The following is a 20,148-nucleotide window of genomic DNA, read 5'->3' on the forward strand; positions in this document are numbered from 1 at the left end:
TAATTATTACAAGATACAAAATGAAACAAAAGATACAAAATGAAAAACAAAACCATCTATTACATAAATGAAATGAACACACACACCAAATTAAATGAAAAAAATTATTTTATATACACACAAAATTTAAACTTATAACATAGATATAGCATGCTCTTGCCAGGGAGTAGCACTCTGAGGTGTAACAAAATAATTTGTGAAAATATCACGTACTTTCAGTCCTCAAAGCGGGCAACGCTGAGGGATGACATGTGGTCTAGGCCTACCCATATTGCCCAACACACCTTCATGCACCATCAGATGAGGAGCATTCATGAAGTCGGGTGAAGTTATGTAGGACCACACATGCTTTGATGACCTCATTTATGTTGGATTCACTTAGCTGAATGGCTGACTGGAGGACCCGCTGTTATGATGACCTGGTGGTTAGGAGCACTAGGAATGACCTGATGAGCAAACTAGTAATACAGGACAAGCTCTGGGAAGTGGGAGCTCTGCTGACCGCAACCCCTAATCCTATCACAACAACTAGAAATAGCCGTGGAGCGTACCTGACTCTGCCTAGACGCCTCTTCACAGCCTAAGAGCTAACTACCCCTAAAGATAGAAAATAAGGCCTAACTTGCCTCAGAGAAATTCCCCCAAAGAGAAAGGCAGCCCCCCACACATATTGACTGTGAGTTAAGATGGAAGTCACAAACACAGGAATGAAATAGGTTTCAGCAAAGGAGGCCAGACTTAACTAAACAGACTTGAGGATAGAAAAGGTATCTTTGCGGTCAGCATAAAAAACTACCAAAAAACCACGCAGAGTGTGCAAAAGAGACCCCACACCGACTCACGGCGTGGAGGTGCCACTCTGCATCCCAGAGCTTCCAGCTAGCAAGGCAGAATCATGATAGCAAGCTGGACAAGAAAACAGTGGTAAACAAATAAGCTAGCAGGGACTTAGCTTTTGCTGGAGTAGACAGGTCATCTGAAAGATCCAAAAGAGAACTGAACCAGTACTAGGACATTGACAGCTGGCATCAAGTAACGATCTAAGTGGAGTTAAATAGAGCAGCCAGCCTAGGACTAAACGAGGTCAGCTGAGGAAGGAACCTCAGAACCAGCAGCTCCACTCACAGCCACCAGAGGGAGTCCATGGACAGAACTCGCCGAAGTACCATTCATAACCACCGGAGGGAGTTCGAGAACAGAATTCACAACAGTACCCCCCCTTGAAGAGGGGTCACCGAACCCTCACCAGAGCCCCCAGGCCGATCAGGACGAGCCAAATGAAAGGCACGAACAAGATCGGCAGCATGAACATCTGAGGCAACCACCCAGGAATTATCCTCCTGACCATAACCTTTCCACTTGACTAGGTACTGAAGTTTCCGTCTCGAAATATGAGAATCTAAAATCTTCTCCACCACATACTCCAACTCCCCCTCAACCAACACCGGGGCAGGAGGGCCGACGGAGGGAACCATAGGAGCCACATATCTCTGCAATAACGACCTATGGAACACATTATGGATGGCGAAAGAACCTGGAAGGTCCAAACGAAATGACACAGGATTAAGAATTTCAGAAATCTTATAAGGACCAATGAAACGAGGCTTAAACTTAGGAGACGAAACCTTCATAGGAACATAACGAGATGATAACCAAACCAAATCCCCAACAAGAAGTCAGGGACCAACACAGCGACGGCGGTTAGCGAAACGTTGAGCCTTCTCCTGGGACAATGTCAAATTGTCCACCACATGAGTCCAAATCTGCTGCAACCTGTCCACCACAGAATCCACACCAGGACAGTCCGAAGGCTCAACCTGTCCTGAAGAAAAACGAGGGTGGAAACCAGAATTACAGAAAAAAGGCGAAACCAAAGTGGCCGAGCTGGCCCGATTATTAAGGGCGAACTCAGCCAAAGGCAAGAAGGACACCCAATCATCCTGATCAGCAGAAACAAAGCATCTCAGATATGTCTCCAAAGTCTGATTGGTTCGTTCGGTTTGGCCATTTGTCTGAGGATGGAAAGCTGAAGAAAAAGACAAATCAATGCCCATCTTAGCACAAAAGGACCGCCAAAACCTCGAAACAAACTGGGAACCTCTGTCCGACACGATGTTCTCCGGAATGCCATGTAAACGAACCACGTGCTGGAAAAACAATGGAACCAAATCAGAGGAGGAAGGCAATTTAGGCAAAGGTACCAAATGGACCATCTTAGAGAAGCGATCACAAACCACCCAGATAACCGACATCCTTTGAGAGACAGGGAGATCTGAAATAAAATCCATGGAAATATGCGTCCAGGGCCTTTTCGGGACCGGAAAGGGCAAAAGCAACCCACTGGCACGAGAACAGCAGGGCTTAGCCCGAGCACAAGTCCCACAGGACTGCACAAAAGAACGCACATCCCGTGACAAGGAAGGCCACCAAAAGGATCTAGCCACCAAATCCCTGGTACCAAAGATTCCAGGATGACCAGCCAACACCGAACAATGAACCTCAGAGATAACTCTACTAGTCCATCTATCAGGGACAAACAGTTTCTCCGCTGGGCAACGGTCAGGTCTATCAGCCTGAAACTCCTGCAGCACCCGCCGCAAATCAGGGGAGATGGCAGACAAAATTACCCCCTCTTTGAGAATACCAGCCGGCTCAGGAACTCCCGGAGAATCAGGCACAAAACTCCTTGAAAGGGCATCAGCCTTCACATTCTTAGAACCCGGAAGGTACGAAACCACAAAATCGAAGCGGGAGAAAAACAGCGACCATTGAGCCTGTCTAGGATTCAACCGCTTGGCAGACTCGAGATAAGTCAGATTCTTGTGATCCGTCAAGACCACCACGCGATGCTTGGCTCCTTCAAGCCAATGCCGCCACTCCTCGAACGCCCACTTCATAGCCAACAACTCTCGATTGCCCACATCATAATTGCGCTCAGCAGGCGAAAACTTTCTAGAAAAGAAAGCACATGGCTTCATCACCGAGCCATCAGAACTTCTTTGAGATAGAACAGCCCCTGCTCCAATCTCAGAAGCATCCACCTCGACCTGAAACGGGAGCGAAACATCTGGCTGACACAACACAGGGGCAGAAGAAAAACGACATTTCAACTCCTGAAAAGCCTCAACAGCCGAAGAGGACCAATTGACCACATCCGCACCTTTCTTGGTTAAATCAGTCAATGGTTTAACAACACTAGAAAAATTAGCGATGAAGCGACGGTAAAAATGAGCAAAGCCCAGGAATCTCTGAAGGCTCTTCACAGAAGTAGGCTGAGTCCAATCATAAATGGCCTGAACTTTAACAGGATCCATCTCAATAGTAGAAGGGGAAAAAATGAAGCCCAAAAATGAAACCTTCTGAACTCCAAAGAGACATTTAGACCCCTTCACAAACAAGGAATTAGCACGAAGGACCTGGAACACCATTCTGACCTGCTTCACATGAGACTCCCAATCGTCCGAAAAGACCAAAATATCATCCAAATATACAATCATGAATCGATCCAGGTACTTTCGGAAGATGTCATGCATAAAGGACTGAAACACAGATGGAGCATTAGAAAGCCCGAATGGCATCACCAGGTACTCAAAATGGCCCTCGGGCGTATTAAATGCTGTTTTCCATTCGTCACCCTGTTTAATACGCACAAGATTATACGCCCCTCGAAGATCTATCTTAGTGAACCAGCTAGCCCCCTTAATCCGAGCAAACAAATCAGACAGTAGCGGCAAAGGGTACTGAAATTTGACGGTAATTTTATTGAGAAGGCGGTATATCTATACAAGGTCTCAGAGAACCATCCTTCTTGGCCACAAAAAAGAACCCTGCTCCCAACGGTGACGACGACGGGCGAATATGCCCTTTCTCCAAGGACTCCTTTACATAACTCCGCATAGCGGCATGTTCTGGCACAGATAAATTGAACAGTCGGCCCTTCGGAAACTTACTACCAGGAATCAAATTAATAGCACAATCACAATCCCTATGAGGAGGTAGGGCACTGGATTTGGGCTCATCAAATACATCCCGGTAATCTGACAAGAACTCAGGGACTTCAGAAGGATGGGAAGACGAAATTGACAACAATGGGACATCCCCATGTACCCCTTGACAACCCCAACTAGATACAGACATTGATTTCCAATCCAAGACTGGATTATGGACCTGTAGCCATGGCAAACCCAAAACGACCACATCATGCAGATTATGCAACACCAAAAAGCGAACATCCTCCTGATGTGCAGGAGCCATGCACATGGTCAATTGAGTCCAGTACTGAGGCTTATTCTTGGCCAAAGGCGTAGCATCAATTCCTCTCAATGGAATAGGATACTGTAAAGGCTCCAAGAAAAAACCACAGTGCCTGGCAAACTCCAAGTCCATCAAATTCAGGGCAGCGCCTGAATCCACAAATGCCATAACAGAATAGGATGACAAAGAGCAAATCAGAGTAACGGACAAAAGAAATTTTGGCTGTACCGTACCAATGGTGGCAGACCTAGCGAACCGCTTAGTGCGTTTAGGACAATCAGAGATAGCATGAGTGGAGTCACCACAGTAAAAACACAGCCCATTCTGACGTCTGTATTCTTGCCGTTCAGCTCTGGTCAAGGTCCTATCACATTGCATAGGCTCAGGCCTCTGCTCAGAAGATACCGCCAAATGGTGCACAGTTTTGCGCTCACGTAAGCGTCGATCGATCTGAATGACCAAGGACATAGACTCATTCAGACCAGCAGGCGTGGGGAATCCCACCATAACATCCTTAAGGGCTTCAGAAAGACCCTTTCTGAAAATTGCCGCCAGGGCACACTCATTCCACTGAGTAAGCACAGACCACTTTCTAAACTTCTGACAATATACCTCCGCTTCATCCTGACCCTGACACAAAGCCAGCAAGATTTTCTCTGCCTGATCCACTGAATCTGGTTCATCATAAAGCAAACCAAGCGCCAGAAAAAACGCATCTACATTACGCAATGCAGGATCTCCTGGCACAAGGGAAAATGCCCAGTCTAGAGGGTCGCCACGTAGCAAAGAAATAATGATTTTTACTTGCTGAATGGGGTCACCAGAGGAGCGGGGTTTCAAAGCAAAAAACAGTCTACAATTATTTTTGAAATTCAGGAACTTAGATCTATCCCCAGAAAACAAATCAGGAATTGGAATTCTGGGTTCTAACATCGGGTTCTGAACTACATAATCTTGAATGCCTTGTACCCTTGCAGTGAGTTGATCCACACAAGAGGACAGACCTTGAATGTCCATATCTACACCTGTGTCCTGAACCACCCAGAGATTTAGGGGAAAAGAAAAACAAAACACGCTGCAGAGGGAAAAAAAATGGTCTCAGAACTTCCTTTATCCCTCTATTGAGATGCATTAACACTTTACGGGCCAGCTGTACTGTTATGATGACCTGGTGGTTAGGAGCACTAGGAATGACCTGATGAGCAAACTAGTAATACAGGACAAGCTCTGGGAAGTGGGAGCTCTGCTGACCGCAACCCCTTATCCTATCACAACAACTAGAAATAGCCGTGGAGCGTACCTGACTCTGCCTAGACGCCTCTTCACAGCCTAAGAGCTAACTACCCCTAAAGATAGAAAATAAGGCCTAATTTGCCTCAGAGAAATTCCCCCAAAGAGAAAGGCAGCCCCCCACACATATTGACTGTGAGTTAAGATGGAAGTCACAAACACAGGAATGAAATAGGTTTCAGCAAAGGAGGCCAGACTTAACTAAACAGACTTGAAGATAGAAAAGGTATCTTTGCGGTCAGCATAAAAAACTACCAAAAAACCACGCAGAGTGTGCAAAAGAGACCCCACACCGACTCACGGCGTGGAGGTGCCACTCTGCATCCCAGAGCTTCCAGCTAGCAAGGCAGAATCATGATAGCAAGCTGGACAAGAAAACAGTGGTAAACAAATAAGCTAGCAGGGACTTAGCTTTTGCTGGAGTAGACAGGTCATCTGAAAGATCCAAAAGAGAACTGAACCAGTACTAGGACATTGACAGCAGGCATCAAGTAACGATCTAAGTGGAGTTAAATAGAGCAGCCAGCCTAGGACTAAACGAGGTCAGCTGAGGAAGGAACCTCAGAACCAGCAGCTCCACTCACAGCCACCAGAGGGAGTCCATGGACAGAACTCGCCGAAGTACCATTCATAACCACCGGAGGGAGTTCGAGAACAGAATTCACAACAACCCGCCATTTGACACGCCATAAAATCCAGAAAGTCACATTGTATAAATTATATAAATTTGCATTTTGCAGTGAGAAATAAGTATTTGATCTCTCTGACAAACAAGACTTAATACTTGGTGGCAAAACCCTTGTTGGCAAGAACAGCAGTCAGATGTTTTTTGTAGTTGATGATGAGGTTTGCGCACATGTCAGGAGGAATTTTGGTCCACTCTTCTTTGCAGGCCTGTTGTGAATTCCGTTCTCGGACTCCCTCCTGTGGTCATGAATGGTACTTTGGTTGGTTCTGCTCTTGGACTCCCTCTGGTGGCTTCGAGCGGAACTGCTGGTCACTGAGGTTGGCTTTATCAGCTGCTCTCGTTTATTGCTATGTTGCTTCCCTATTTAACTCCACTCAGATCGTTACTTCATGCCAGCTGTCATTGTTTTAGTATTGGTTCAGATCTCTCTTGGACTTCTCTGAGGACCTGTCTACTCCAGCAGAAGCTAAGTCTTGCTAGTTCATTTGTTGTTACTGCTATTTCTAGTCCAGCTTGCTATCATGATGTTCCCTTGCTAGCTGGAAGCTCTGGGGTGCAGAGTGGCACCTCCACACCGTGAGTCGGTGTGGGGAGTCTTTTTGCTTACTCTGCGTGGTTTTTTGTAGTCTTTTGTGCTGACCGCATAGATCCCTTTGCTTTCCTCTGACTATTTAGTGGAATCTGGCCTCCTTTGCTAATACCTGTTTCATTCCTGTGTTTGTGACTTTCCTCTTAACTCACAGTCAATATATGTGGGGGTCTGCCTTTACCTTTGGGGAATTTCTCTGAGGCAAGGTAAGGCTTCTATTTCTATCTTTAGGTGTAGTTAGCTCTTAGGCTGTGAAGAGGCGTCTAGGGAGAGTTAGGTACGCTCCACGGCTATTTCTAGTTGTGTGTGATAGGAGTAGGGTTGCGGTCAGCAGAGTTCCCACTTACCCAGAGCTTGTCCCGATTTTGAACTTACTCATCAGGTCATTCCGGGTGCTCCTAACCACCAGGTCCATAACAGTACAGCTGGCCCGAAAGTGTTAATGCATCTCAAAAGAGGGATAAGAGAAGTTCTGAACCCATTTTTTTTTCTTTGCAGTGTGTTTTGTCTCTCTTTTCCCCTTAACCTCTGGGTGGTTCAGGACGCAGTTGTAGATATGGATATTCAAGGTCTGTCCTCTTGTGTGGATCATCTCACTGCAAGGGTACAAAGCATTCAAGATTATGTAGTTCAGAATCCGATGTTAGAACCTAGAATTCCAATTCCTGATTTGTTTTCTGGGGATAGATCTAAGTTTCTGAATTTCAAAAATAATTGTAAACTGTTTCTTGCTTTGAAACCCCACTCCTCTGGTGACCCCATTCAGCAAGTAAAAATTATTATTTCTTTGTTGCGTGGCGACCCTCAAGACTGGGCATTCTCCCTTGCGCCAGGAGATCCTGCATTGCTTAATGTAGATGCGTTTTTTCTGGCGCTTGGATTGCTTTATGACGAACCGAATTCAGTGGATCAGGCAGAGAAAATCTTGCTAGCTTTGTGTCAGGGTCAGGATGAAGCAGAGATATATTGTCAGAAGTTTAGAAAATGGTCTGTGCTTACTCAATGGAATGAGTGTGCCCTGGCAGCAATTTTTAGAAAGGGTCTTTCTGAAGCCCTTAAGGATGTTATGGTGGGATTCCCCACGCCTGCTGGTCTGAATGAATCAATGTCCTTGGCCATCCAAATTGATCGGCGTTTGCGTGAGCTCAAAATTGTGCACCATTTGGCGGTGTCCTCTGAGCAGAGGCCTGAGCTTATGCAATGTGATAGAACTTTGACCAGAACTGAACGGCAAGAACACAGACGTCAGAATAGGCTGTGTTTTTACTGTGGTGACCCCACTCATGCTATCTCTGATTGTCCTAAGCGCACCAAGCGGTTCGCTAGATCTGTCACCATTGGTACTGTACAGCCTAAATTTCTTTTGTCTGTTACTCTGATTTGCTCTTTGTCATCCTACTCGGTTATGGCATTTGTGGATTCAGGCGCTGCACTGAATTGATGGACTTGGAGTTTGCCAGGCGCTGTGGTTTTTTCTTGGAGCCTTTGCAGTATCCTATTCCATTAAGGGGAATTGATGCCACGCCGTTGGCCAAGAATAAACCGCAGTATTGGACTCAGTTGACCATGTGCATGGCTCCTGCACATCAGGAAGATATTCGCTTTTTGGTGTTGCATAATTTGCATGATGTGGTCGTGGTGGGTTTGCCATGGCTACAGGTTCATAATCCAGTATTGGATTGGAAATCAATGTCTGTGTCTAGTTGGGGTTGCCAAGGGGTACATGGCGATGTTCCATTGGTGTCAATTTCTGCTTCCACTCCTTCTGAAGTCCCTGAGTTTCTGTCGGATTACCAGGATGTATTTGATGAGCCCAAATCCAGTGTCCTACCCCCTCATAGGGATTGTGATTGTGCTATAAATTTGATTCCTGGTAGTAAGTTTCCTAAGGGCCGACTTTTTAATTTATCTGTGCCAGAGCACGCCGCTATGCGGAGTTATATAAAGGAGTCCTTGGAGAAAGGGCATATTCGCCCGTCTTCATCACCGTTGGGAGCAGGGTTCTTTTTTGTGGCAAAGAAGGATGGTTCTCTGAGACCCTGTATAGATTACCGCCTTCTCAATAAAATCACGGTCAAATTTCAATACCCTTTGCCTCTGCTGTCTGATTTGTTTGCTCGGATTAAGGGGGCTAGTTGGTTCACCAAGATAGATCTTCGAGGGGCGTATAACCTTGTGTGTATTAAACAGGGCGATGAATGGAAAACAGCATTTAATATGCCCGAGGGCCATTTTGAGTACCTGGTAATGCCATTCGGGCTTTCAAATGCTCCATCTGTGTTTCAGTCCTTTATGCAGACATCTTCCGAAAGTATCTGGATAGATTCATGATTGTATATTTGGATGATATTTTGGTCTTTTCGGATGATTGGGAGTCTCATGTGAAACAGGTCAGAATGGTATTCCACGTCCTTCGTGCTAATTCCTTGTTTGTGAAGGGGTCTAAATGTCTCTTCGGGGTTCAGAAGGTTTCCTTTTTGGGCTTCATTTTTTCCCCTTCTACTATCGAGATGGATCCTGTTAAAGTTCAGGCCATTTATGATTGGACTCAACCTACATCTGTGAAGAGCCTCCAGAAATTCCTGGGCTTTGCTAATTTTTACCGTCGCTTCATCGCTAATTTTTCTAGTGTGGTTAAACCTTTGACTGATTTGACAAAGAAAGATGCTTATGTGGTGAATTGGTCCTCTGCGGCCGTTGAGGCTTTTCAGGAGCTGAAACGTCGTTTTTCTTCGGCCCCTGTGTTGCGTCAGCCAGATGTTTCGCTCCCTTTTCAGGTCGAGGTTGATGCTTCTGAGATTGGAGCAGGGGCTGTTTTGTCTCAAAGAAGTTCTGATGGCTCTGTGATGAAGCCATGTGCCTTCTTTTCTAGAAAGTTTTCGCCTGCTGAGCGTAATTATGATGTTGGCAATCGGGAGCTGCTAGCTATGAAGTGGGCATTCGAGGAGTGGCGACATTGGCTTGAGGGAGCCAAGCACCGCGTGGTGGTCTTGACGGATCACAAAAATCTGACTTATCTCGAGTCTGCCAAGCGGTTGAATCCTAGACAGGCTCGATGGTCGCTGTTTTTCTCCCGTTTCGATTTTGTGGTCTCATACCTTCCAGGTTCTAAGAATGTGAAGGCGGATGCCCTTTCTAGGAGTTTTGTGCCTGATTCTCCGGGAGTCCCTGAGGCGGCTGGTATTCTCAAAGAGGGGGTAATTCTGTCTGCCATCTCCCCTGATTTGCGGCGGGTGCTGCAGGAGTTTCAGGCTGATAGACCTGACCGTTGTCCAGCGGAGAAATTGTTTGTCCCTGATAGATGGACTAGCAGAGTTATTTCTGAGGTTCATTGCTCGGTGTTGGCTGGTCATCCTGGGATTTTTGGTACCAGAGATGTGGTGGCTAGGTCCTTTTGGTGGCCTTCCTTGTCACGGGATGTGCGTTCTTTTGTGCAGTCCTGTGGGACTTGTGCTCGGGCTAAGCCCTGCTGTTCTCGTGCCAGTGGGTTGCTTTTGCCCTTGCCAGTCCCAAAAAGGCATTGGACGCATGTTTCCATGGATTTTATTTCAGATCTTCCTGTCTCTCAATGGATGTCTGTCATCTGGGTGGTTTGTGATCACTTTTCTAAGATGGTCCATTTGGTACCCTTGCCTAAGTTACCTTCTTCCTCTGATTTGGTGCCATTATTTTTTCAACATGTGGTTCCTTTGCATGGCATTCTGGAGAACATTGTGTCGGACAGAGGTTCCCAGTTTGTCTCTAGGTTTTGGCGGTCCTTTTGTGCTAAGATGGGCATTGATTTGTCTTTTTCTTCGGCTTTCCATCCTCAAACAAATGGCCAAACCGAACGAACCAACCAGACTTTGGAAACCTATCTGAGATGCTTTGTTTCTGCTGATCAGGATGATTGGGTGACCTTCTTCCATTGGCTGAGTTCGCCCTTAATAATCGGGCTAGTTCGGCTACTTTGGTTTCGCCTTTTTTTTGCAATTCTGGTTTTCATCCTCGTTTTTCTTCGGGGCAGGTTGAGCCTTCTGACTGTCCTGGTGTGGATTCTGTGGTGGACAGGTTGCAGCAAATTTGGACTCACGTAGTGGACAATCTGACGTTGTCCCAGGAGAAGGCTCAACGTTTCGCTAACCGCCGTCGTTGCGCTGGTCCCCGACTTCGTGTTGGGGATTTGGTTTGGTTGTCTTCTCGTTATGTCCCTATGAAGGTTTCTTCTCCTAAGTTTAAGCCTCGTTTCATTGGTCCTTATAAGATTTCTGAAATTCTCAACCCTGTGTCATTTCATTTGGTCCTTCCAGCTTCTTTTGCCATCCAAAATGTGTTCCATAGGTCGTTGTTGCGGAGGTACGTGGCGCCTATGTTTCCCTCCGTTGATCCTCCTGCTCCGGTGTTGGTTGAGGGGGAGTTGGAGTATGTGGTGGAAAAAATTTTGGATTCTCGTATTTCGAGACGGAAGCTTCAGTACCTGGTTAAGTGGAAGGGCTATGGTCAGGAGGATAATTCCTGCGTTGTTGCCTCCGATGTCCATGCTGCCGATTTAGTTCGTGCCTTTCATTTGGCTCGTCCTGATCGGCCTGGGGGCCCTGGTGAGGGTTCGGTGACCCCTCCTCAAGGGGGGGGTACTGTTGTGAATTCCGTTCTCGGACTCCCTCCTGTGGTCATGAATGGTACTTTGGTTGGTTCTGCTCTTGGACTCCCTCTGGTGGCTTCGAGCGGAACTGCTGGTCACTGAGGTTGGCTTTATCAGCTGCTCTCGTTTATTGCTATGTTGCTTCCCTATTTAACTCCACTCAGATCGTTACTTCATGCCAGCTGTCATTGTTTCAGTATTGGTTCAGATCTCTCTTGGACTTCTCTGAGGACCTGTCTACTCCAGCAGAAGCTAAGTCTTGCTAGTTCATTTGTTGTTACTGCTATTTCTAGTCCAGCTTGCTATCATGATGTTCCCTTGCTAGCTGGAAGCTCTGGGGTGCAGAGTGGCACCTCCACACCGTGAGTCGGTGTGGGGAGTCTTTTTGCTTACTCTGCGTGGTTTTTTGTAGTCTTTTGTGCTGACCGCATAGATCCCTTTTCTTTCCTCTGACTATTTAGTGGAATCTGGCCTCCTTTGCTAATACCTGTTTCATTCCTGTGTTTGTGACTTTCTTCTTAACTCACAGTCAATATATGTGGGGATCTGCCTTTACCTTTGGGGAATTTCTCTGAGGCAAGGTAAGGCTTCTATTTCTATCTTTAGGTGTAGTTAGCTCTTAGGCTGTGAAGAGGCGTCTAGGGAGAGTTAGGTACGCTCCACGGCTATTTCTAGTTGTGTGTGATAGGAGTAGGGTTGCGGTCAGCAGAGTTCCCACTTACCCAGAGCTTGTCCCGATTTTGAACTTACTCATCAGGTCATTCTGGGTGCTCCTAACCACCAGGTCCATAACACAGGCCATCTCTAAATCATTAAGATTTTGAGGCTGTCACTTGGCAACTCGGAGCTTCAACTCCCTCCATAAGTTTTCTATAGGATTAAGGTCTGGAGACTGGCTAGGCCACTCCATATCCTTAATGTGCTTTTTGAGTCCCTCCTTTGTTGCCTTGGATGTATATTTTGGGTCATTGTCTTGCTGGAAGACCCAGCCACAACCCATTTGTAATGTCCTGGCTGAGAGAAGGAGGTTGTCACTCTGAATTTTACGGTACATGGCTCCATCCATTCTCCCATTGATGCGATGAAGTAGTCCTGTGCCCTTAGCAGAGAAACACCCTCAAAACATAATGTTTCCACCTCCATGCTTGACAGTGGGGATGGTGTTTTTGGGGTCATAGGCAGCATTTATCTTCCTCCAAACACGGCGAGTTGAGTTAATGCCAAATACCTTCATTTTTGCTCATCTGACCACAGCACCTTCTCCCAATCACTCTCAGAATCATCCAGGTGTGTATTGGCAAACTTCAGACGGGCCTGCACATGTGCCTTCTTGAGCAGGGGGACCTTACAGGCACTGCAGGATTTTAAACCTTTACGGTGTAATGCATTACCAATGGTTTTCTTGGTGATTGTGGTCCCAGCTGCCTTGAGATCATTAACAAGTTCCCCGTCATTTTGTGTTTCTTCCATTTTCTTACTATGGCACCAACAGTTGTCTCCTTCTCTCCCAGCATCTTACTTATGGTTTTGTAGCTCATTCCACCTTTGTGCAGGTCAATGATAATGTTCCTAACATCATTAGAAAGCTGTTTGGTCTTGCCCATGTTGTAGAGGTTAGAGTCTTACTGATTGAGTCTGTGGACAGGAGTCTTTTATAAAGGTGACTATGTAAGACATATGCAGTGTGGTATAGCGACCCCTGTGGCAGATAGGGGGCGCTGTGTGTGCTCCTTGAGATATGCATTGAGGCATGTATATGGTGTGCAAGGACCTGTGGTGATGTCACGCTCACCTGACTAGCCATGTGACAGGTACCTGGGTGTGGTTACACCTATGTAAAGGAGGTGTGTGGAGCACATGGTGGAATGTGAGTGTTAGTGGGTAAGTGTCCGTCAGGGTGGACACACTTCTGTGTGTCCTGGCAGGACACTGCAAAGTGGCCTGTGTGCTGGACGGTCCCAGGTGGGGACAGACGTCCTGGAAGCACACAGTGACCATTCCAGGCTGGAGAGCCTGCGTGCTGGACATAGCACGGACGGTTGGGTTGGAGGCTCCGGCGAGTGGAGTCGTCCTGGAAGCACCTGGAGACCGTAGACCTGGGAGGTCTGTGTTGAGGACCTGGGACTGACCTGAAGTCAGTGTGAGTGAGAAACGTCTGATGGATACCTCTGTGGAGAAGAGGGATCCGGGAAACCTGTGCGGCACCAACAGGTAACGGGAAGGAACCGTGTGACACTGACCGGGGTCAGAGTGAGAGACATTGTGGATGGTCACCTCGGAGGCCAAGAGGTGTCCAGGAACCCGTGAAGGTTGCCAACGGGTAACGGTCTTGAAAACCGTGTATAATGCTGACCGGGGTCAGAGACGAACTGTGGTAAAGTTGAATATGTCCAGATACTGTTCAAGCTGTTACTAAGTTCCTGTGGATGTGGTTTATGTTGTGTAAAATAAACCTGAAGGACTGTGTTTTTGATAGAAAACTGTGCCCGAGTGCTTTAATCCCATGCCAAGTGAGTGTCCCCCAAGACACGTAGTAGGCGCTATGCTACAGCAGGTAATGGGTTGATTAGGAGAGTCTAACTGGTCTGTAGAAGCCAGAACTATTAATAGTGGGTAGGGGATCAAATACTTATTTCTGACTGAAAAATGCAAATAAATTTATATAATATATCCAGAAACAAAGAAAGAAAAAAGATCACCTCCGCACAGCTGCAGCCAAACTAACAACCTAGCATAACAATCAAAATAATGCTGAGAGTCCCACACGGCAGCTCCAGTGGTGCAGTATCCAAGGAAAACAAGACGATAAATATCCAAATGTATAAGAAGACAGGAACGCACTCACCGGGCAGGTAAAATCCAATCCTTTATTGCAGCATGGATAAACTTAGCAGGGAGGGGAGTGGAGGATGACGGACGACGGCCGTTTCACGCTGACGAGCGCTTCTACGGGTCCTCAGGACAGGACCCGTAGAAGCGCTCATCAGCGTGAAACGGCCGTCGTCCGTCATCCTCCACTCCCCTCCCTGCTAAGTTTATCCATGCTGCAATAAAGGATTGGATTTTACCTGCCCGGTGAGTGCGTTCCTCTCTTCTTATACATTTGGAAATTTATATAATGCAAATAAATTTATATAATTTATACAATGCGATTTTCTGGATTTTATTTTTGATATTCTATCTCTGAATGTTAAAATTAACCTACCCTTAAAATTATTGACTGTTCATGTCTGTGTCAGTGGGCAAACTTACAAAATCAGCAAGAGATCAAATATTAATTTTCCCCACTGTAATTGTCCATTAGACAAAAAATAAACTTACTTTGGTACAACTTGAAAAAAAAGGCTAAATAAACCAATAATGGATAAAGAAAGGTTTGGAAATTATAAGTCAAAATAAAAAGTCATATATTCGTAATGAGACTTACCTTAACCAAATAAACAGGATCTGCAGCCATACTTGTTAGCAACCTTCTAATTAGTGTAGTGCAGCTGTGTACTCACAGTGTAGTGATGAGGCAGTGACCCAGGAAAGTTCAAAGTAAATGCAGTTTTAATGTCCAAAACTTACAAACAAAACAAACGGTATCGTCCGGATCGCAGTCGGGAAGCAAGGCAGTCCGTAAATGTGTCTGGTTGCCGAGGGCGACTGCACCACCGTATTATACTGCGGGGTGCCAGGAGTTCTCTCTCACAGGCTAATCTTTTGCAGAGCTGTCTCCTCTGCACCTTGCAAACTCCACACTGACACACCCAACCCTCTGCTGCAGGTTTTTTTTTTACCAAACAACCTGTGGTCGTAGGGCACATGGAAAACCCGGTCCAGAGAGGAAATGGACCACCCCACTATTTTCCTGTAGTCTGTTTAAAAAATAACAGCCAATGGCAGGTTTTCCTAAATCTGCCATGGACAAATAGATTGCCCAAGACCAACACTCACTTTTTTTCTGCATTGCAATCACAGCTATGCCTGTGACTGCATTGCACTCCCGTGGCCCCAATATGCTTCTTTGCTAGTGTTGAGCATTCCGATACCGCAAGTATCGGGTATCGGCCGATATTTGCTGTATCGGAATTCCGATACCGAGATCCGATACTTTTGTGGTATCGGGTATCGGTATCGAAACAACATTAATGTGTAAAATAAAGAATTAAAATAAAAAATATTGCTATACTTACCTCTCCGACGCAGCCTGGACCTCACCGAGGGAACCGGCAGCGTTGTTTGCTTAAAATTCGCGCGTTTCCTTCCTTACGTGAAGTCCCGGCTTGTGATTGGTCGCGTGCCGCCCATGTGGCCGCGACGTGACCAATCACAGCAAGCCGTGACGTAATTTCAGGTCCTTCAGGATTTTAAAATTACGTTCCGGCTTTGTGATTGGTCGCGTCGCGGTCACATGGGCGACGCGACCAATCACAAGCCGTGACGTCACGGGAGGCTGGACACGCGCGCATTTTAAAATGCGCGCGTGTCCAGCCTCCCGTGACGTCACGGCTTGTGATTGGTCGCGTCGCCCATGTGACCGCGACGCGACCAATCACAAAGCCGGAACGTAATTTTAAAATCCTGAAGGACCTGAAATTACGTCACGGCTTGCTGTGATTGGTCGCGTCGCGGCCACATGGGCGGCACGCGACCAATCACAAGCCGGGACTTCACGTAAGGAAGGAAACGCGCGAATTTTAAGCAAACAACGCTGCCGGTTCCCTCGGTAAGCTCCAGGCTGCGTCGGAGAGGTGAGTATAGCAATATTTTTTATTTTAATTCTTTCTTTTACACATTAATATGGATCCCAGGGCCTGAAGGAGAGTTTCCTCTCCTTCAGACCCTGGGAACCATCAGGAATACCGTCCGATACTTGAGTCCCATTGACTTGTATTGGTATCGGGTATCGGTATCGGATTGGATCCGATACTTTGCCGGTATCGGCCGATACTTTCCGATACCGATACTTTCAAGTATCGGACGGTATCGCTCAACACTATTCTTTGCACATCCTGGCAGACACATAGCAAACCTCGCATATGACCCCGGTCCCTGCCTCACATTAGATATTCAAAAACTAATGAACAATTGTTGAGTTGCTACTGAAAAGCGATAGATGGTGATTAGTGATGAGCGAATATACTCGTTACTCGAGATTTCCCGAGCACGCTCGGGTGACCGCCGAGTATTTTTTAGTGCTCGGAGATTTTTTTTCCTCACCTCAGCTGAATGACTTACATCTCTTAGCCAGCTTGATTACATGTGGGGATTCCCCACATGTACTTATGCTGGCTAACAGATGTAAATCATTCAGCTGCGGCGATGAAAACTAAATCTCCGAGCACTAAAAAATACTTGTATGACATCCGAGTGTGCTTGGGAAATCTCTAGTAATGAGTATATTCGCTCATCACTGATCGTGGTGTAGTCATCTGAATCTTCTAAAATTAAAGTAGACTTTTCTAAATTAAATAAATGTGTTTTCCCATGTAGCATCTATGACCATAAGAATGAAATGACCATGCTGATGGTTACATGCCACTTTAGACTTGGTATCAATAAATGGCAGTGGTGGTATACAGTCACGAATCTCAGCTGGCAAACTAAGTAAGAGCTAAAAAGAAAAATGTTGCTGTCAACAAGAACTATAATAAGGGCATTCATAGAACATAATTGCTCTGCACCTTAATTTGTCCCACAAGGGAGATGTCATGAATGACAGATCATTAGTGGTATATGCCCATGCATGATGATGGTGGTTCATCTTGTACTACTATTGCTGGTGCTCAAACAGTTGTCACTTCATGGTAAATGAGGACTAGAGAGTATAGTATACATGTGGAAACAAATGGATATAAATACTGCACACTAGCACTTATCTTAGAAACCGACTGAGTTAAAACCTCGTTTCACAGCCTCTGGACGACTCAGCACAACTAGGTACGATTTCTGTTAAAGTAAGTAAAAACCACAATGAAATAACTTGAAATTGACAAAAGTAATATTTAATTTAAATTTACTGAATATCAACCAGCAAGAATGAGACAATGCTTTTGAATTGTGGTTCGCCAGAAAAAAAATAAAATGAAAAAAATAATAAAACTGTCCACGTGTATATATTGTGGTAGATCGACTCATTCAACTGTACATCGAGGTAGACGCAGGAACACTTCGCTGGTTTATTATTGATGTGGCACAAACCACAGAAAAGTAAAAATAAAAATGGTCCTTTGGGGAAAAAACAGGAAAACAAACAAAGTGGTAACACAAAGCACAGTCCTAGTGGTGGCAGGGATCCACTCCCTCAGGGTTAGGAAAACACCCGATTCAGGTTAGCACAAACATGAACACTTCTCTAGAGTTTGCTTCTCCAGACACTCTGAAAGCCTCTGGAGGCTGACTATTTAAACCCCAGAGCAGACCATGGGGTGGAGATAAGGTGGACAACCCCCACCCATCTATGGTTGTCCACAAAAACTTAGCCCTTAAAATGGCTGATAAACCCCTCTCAACAGTGTGCGCTGGAGCAAACATCTGAGTTTCAAATCACTGAAGCTAATAGCCTCAGTGAAAAGTATCTCCTCTCCAGCACTTTACCAGTGACCTTGTCACATATTCTCCCTTCTGCCCAAAGTCTGTGGTTTTGGAACCTCTACTCACTAAACAGAGAAGTTTGCACAGGGCGTCTTTGTTACCATGTAGTTTCCCTGGCCTATGCTCTACGTGGAAGCTATAGTCCTGGAGTGCCAGAAAACACCTTGTTACCCGGGCATTCTTCCTGTTCCTTTCTCTCATCCATCTCAGGGGCACATGGTCTGACACTAACCTTAACTTCTGGCCTAATGGGTAATATCTCAGTTTGTCAATTTCTCATTTGATGGTCAAGCACTCTTTTTCCACGATGGCGTAATTTTTCCTCACATGCAGAGAGTTTTCTGCTTAAGTATAAGATGGGATGTTCCTTCCCGTTTACTTCCTGGGACAACACGGCCCCCATCCTGACATTTGAGGCATCCGTCTGGACCCGAATTCCCTACACCTAAGTCAGGTGCGATCAAGACCGGCTGCTTACACAGGGCGAGCTTCAACTCCTGGAACAACATCTCTGATTCAGAGGACCATTTGGCCATCAATGTCTTCCTGCCTCTAGGAAGATCAGTTAGGGGGTGGCTATCATGGTGAAATTCGGGATAAATCGTCCATAGTATCCCACAATTCCCAGAAACTCCCGGACCTTCGGAGACCGGTTGCAGCCAATTCTGAGTTGCCTTTACCTTATTTACTTGCTGCCTGATTTTACACCTTCTGACTTTATAGCCCAAGTATTTTGCCTCTTCTTTCCCCATGGCACACTTCTTTGGGTTTATGGTAAACCCTGCCTTCCTCAGTGCATCCAGTACCACCTGGACCTTTTGTAGATGACTTCCCCAATCCGGGCTGAAGATCACAATGAAGTCCAGATAAGCTGTGGCGTACTTTTTGTAAGAGGCTAGGATCTGGTCCGTGGCCCTCTGGAAGGTAGCTGGGGGTCCCTGCAGACCAAATGGAATCCTGGCGTATTGAAAGCACCCACTCAGGTATAGAGAACGTAATCTTCTCCTTAGCACTTGGTGACAGGAGAACTTAGCAGTACCTTTTTGTTAAATTGAGGGTGGTGATATACCTGACTGACCCTAGCCTCTCAGTGAACTCATTGACCTAGGGCATTGGATATGCGTCAAACTTGGACACCTCGTTCAGCTTCCAGTAGTCATTACAGAAGCTCCACTCTCCATCTGGCATCAGCACAAAGACAATGGGGCTGGACCAGCCACTCTTTGACTCCTCAATAACGACCAGACTCAACGACCTCACCTCCTTGAATATGACCTCGTGGTGAGCTTTGGGAATCTGATTTGATTTTTGGTTCACCCTCACATGTGGTTCTGTCAGGATTTCATGCTCCACAACCTATGTGCAACCTGACAACTCCAACAATAGGTTCTACTGAAGCAGCTCTCAGCACTGTTGCTTCTGGGCTGGTGACAGTGTCTATGCCACTGTGACATCCTCGACCCTGGCTTCAGGATTGGCCCCTAGGCACGTCACGGTAGGGAGGAGAACCAAGTTGATGGTCTCTCCTGGGTATCTAGGCCGGAACCTTCGGGGCTGTCACAAGTCTTGCAGGGGGAAGAGATTGCTGACCAGAGCAGTACAAGGCACCTGACTGAGGGGGGCATGTTGGATTTAAATAACAGTTTGAGTGGGAAGACAGGACACTTGGCGGGGACCGATCTTGTGAGTAGTAAGGTGGTTAACTCCCTCTTCACGGACCCATGCCCGCTATCTGTGCCTATACCCCCAGCTAGCCAGACTGCCGACGCTTCCTACCCTCCTTGCAGAGAGACTTTCTCACCGGGTAGTGAACAGGATAAAGGATAGGTCTTCACTCCGCTCACCACCACTTAGTTCCATCCCTGCAGTGCCTACTGAGGACCAGCCCGTGCCTGTGGCTGTGTCCGCTGGACTGTGTGCTCTGCTGTGGCCTTGCTCACTGAAATCTCTGCTTCTTCTTTTGAGCCACCTACCATCATCCCTGCCTCACCGTGTGCACAGATCAGGAGATCGCATTCCGAAGAACCCGGAGGATTCGTCGTCGCAAGGAGAAAGTGCATCGCTCATCTGCAGGACCGGATCGGAGACATCTCGCACAGCCTGAGGCGCTACCGTGGGATCTTCCAG

Source organism: Ranitomeya variabilis, chromosome 1, assembly GCF_051348905.1.
Source record: "Ranitomeya variabilis isolate aRanVar5 chromosome 1, aRanVar5.hap1, whole genome shotgun sequence".
Taxonomy (NCBI): domain Eukaryota; kingdom Metazoa; phylum Chordata; class Amphibia; order Anura; family Dendrobatidae; genus Ranitomeya; species Ranitomeya variabilis.